The sequence below is a fragment of the Orycteropus afer genome, unplaced genomic scaffold (genome assembly GCF_000298275.1).
Source record: "Orycteropus afer afer isolate SDZICR_OR568_19922 unplaced genomic scaffold, OryAfe1.0 scaffold00586, whole genome shotgun sequence".
Classification (NCBI taxonomy): domain Eukaryota; kingdom Metazoa; phylum Chordata; class Mammalia; order Tubulidentata; family Orycteropodidae; genus Orycteropus; species Orycteropus afer.
The window spans coordinates 103,496-106,452 of record NW_006922173.1 but is presented as its reverse complement, the minus strand read 5'-3'; positions in this window follow the sequence as shown (position 1 = coordinate 106,452).

Sequence of the window (2,957 nt, the reverse complement as noted above, 5' to 3'; positions counted from 1 at the left end):
TAAAGGCAGGATTCTAAACCTGTGAAGTGTTTGATTATGCTTTTCACATCTCTGTTTTTTTTTTTTTTTTAAACTTTGATCTTTTGCTTTCTCCCCTGTAATTACTAAGAAATATGTGTTAAAATATTTCAGTATGGTCATAGGCATATTTTCCCACTTTTTTTGATTTGTGAATTTTACTTAGTTTTCTTGTAAATGACATAACATTTTAATGAAATTATGTTATCCAATGCTTCTTAGCTTGAAAGTTCAGTCTATTAATGCCTTGGCTTTAAATGTCATATTCTCAAACAAACACTGATGATCACAAAACTCTATTCTAGCTCATGCATTTCCTCTGAACTTGGGGCTCATGTATTCAATTGTTTTCATAACATTACAGTTTAGAAGTCACATAAATATCCAGAATGAACATGTTAAAACATAACTTTTGATTTTATCTACCCAAAATTTTAATTTAAAAAAGTACTGTAAGTGACAGAATGCAAAAACAATAAAAATCATTGCCTTATTTAAACTACTGGGTATTAGGAAACAAAAACTCAGATACGTCAGGCTAGAAATATGGCAACTCTTATTACAATGTGAGAACCCTTTTTATGAGGTGTCAATATGTTTTTTTTAGCCATTACCAGTTGTACTTTGGAGTAAGGAGTACAATCATCACCTAAAGCTGTACCCCCAAGAAAAGTGATAAGTAATGTTAACAACATTGTAGTATATTTGCAGCTTCTTTCAAAATTCTGTAAGCAAAATATAGGATAATATTAGATTTAGCCAGTGTGCATAAAGGAAGGAAAGAAACTCTTTTTAATAAAGATTATGTTCTCTGACTAAACTCACTGCCATGAGTCAGATCCAACACATAGTAACCCCTCCTTGGGTTTCCAAGGCTGTATCACTGTGGAAGTAGATTGCCCAACCTTACTTCTGAGGAGTGGCTATGTTCTCTGAAAGTGCCCAAAAATATAAATTGTCTGAGAAATCAATTATAATGAAGTTTTCAGAAGATGAACTCAGCCCCAAATAAAGCAGTATAAACATTACATAGTATCTTCAAAAAGATAACCATCCTTTTTTTAAAATAAATCTTTATTATGCTATTGTGGTTGTTGTTGCTAGATGTTGTCAAGTGAGCTCAAATCATAGTGACCTTATGTGTAACAGACTCATTTGTTGCCTGGTCCTGCACTATCCTCACAATCAGTGCTATGTTTGAGCTCTTTGTTGTATCCACTATGACTATCCATCTCATTGAGGGTCTCCCTATTTTTCACTGATCCTCAATTTTGCCGAAGATGATGTCTTTCTGTAGTAATAGATCCCTCCTGATAACATGTCTACAGTAAGCAAGACAAAGTCTCACCATCCTTGCTTTTTGTAGGCATGTGCAATCCATTTACCTAAAATGAACAATTCTACAGTAATGTCTCTCCACCCATTAAATAAAAAGTGAAGTATAAAGCAGAGACACAGAAGTCTGAAAGTAAAAGAAAATTGTGCTTAAGCTTACAATATACTTTTAGGTAAGATTGTTGTTATAATTACTTGTTCATGAAATTTAGAAGAGGCAAACAGATTTTAAACCAACTTATTTTCATTCTTCCTGAAAACAGACTACTGCTAAAGAAATACTCATTCAAGGTCTCCATTAGCCTGTTACAACTTAATCAATAAAGGTTATTTTAAAATGAGCATGATGCATGACAGAGAAGTGAACTTTTTCATATTTGTTGTAACAATGGAGATGCTCTATTCTGTTAAAACTTCATGAGGTTTAAAAGATTTCCCCAAGTTTAGACAACATAAAGACAGGAAATTAGTGGTTGCCTAGGGTTCCACCACCAGAGCTCCTTTTTGTTTGTTTGTTTGTTTTTTTAAGGCTGGATGGGTTGTGAGAAAATGAGGAATGGCAGTTAACGAGTATGAGAATTCTTTTTGGGGTGATAACATATGTCCTAAAAGTGATTGTGATGATAGTTGCACAACTCTGTGAACATAAAAAACGTTGAATGAAATGTTTTAAAAGGGTAGATTTTATGTAAGTTAAAAAACTGAGCTCACTGCCACTGAGCTGATTCCAATTCATAGCAACCCCCACTGGGTTTCCAAGGCTTTAAATATTTGTTGTTGTTGTTATGTGCCCTCGAGTTGGACCCAACTCATAGCGACCCCTCCTAGGGAAGTAGATTGCCCAACCTTCCTTCCGAAAAGCGGCTGGTGAGCTACAGAATTATATTGTGCCACCTTTCTCCCATGGAGCAACTGTTGGATTTGAATCACTGATCTTCTGGTAAATTGTGTCTCAATAAAATTATTTTAAAAATCAAATATTAAATTAAGGAGATCTGATTAGGATCATAATTGAAGGACCTGGAGAGAGTGGGAGAAAAGTGTAGAACAAAATTCAAAATCATAAAAAAGACCAGATTTATTGGTCTGATAAAGACTGGTGGAAGTCCCAAGACTATGGCTCTTAGAAACACTTCAAACTTGTAACTGAACCCACTCCTGGAGATCAACTTTCAGCCAAACAATAGATAGGCCAAAAAGTGAACAATCACACACATAAGGAAAAAGAAAAATCAATTATAAGAGATCAAAAAGACAGGATTTTCTCACAAACTAAAGCCAGCAGTCAGGAAGGAACAGGAAAGAAGTGCAAATGGAAATGGGAAATCCAGGGAGGAAGTGGAAAGAGTGCTATTACCTTCAGGGCATTGCAACCAATGTTACAAAACAAAATTTGTATAAAATGTTGAATGGAAAACTAATGTGCTCTGTAAATTTTCATACAACTCACAATAAAAAATAAAAACAAACTTAGGAGTCAACTTTAATTAGTCATTTCAAAATGACTGTGTACTATCCTTTCCTTCATGCTGTCTCTTTCTTCACCAGAAGCGTGTGAGTGTATAGCTGTCTGCATAAAATAGGAAGAACTTAGTAACTTGTTG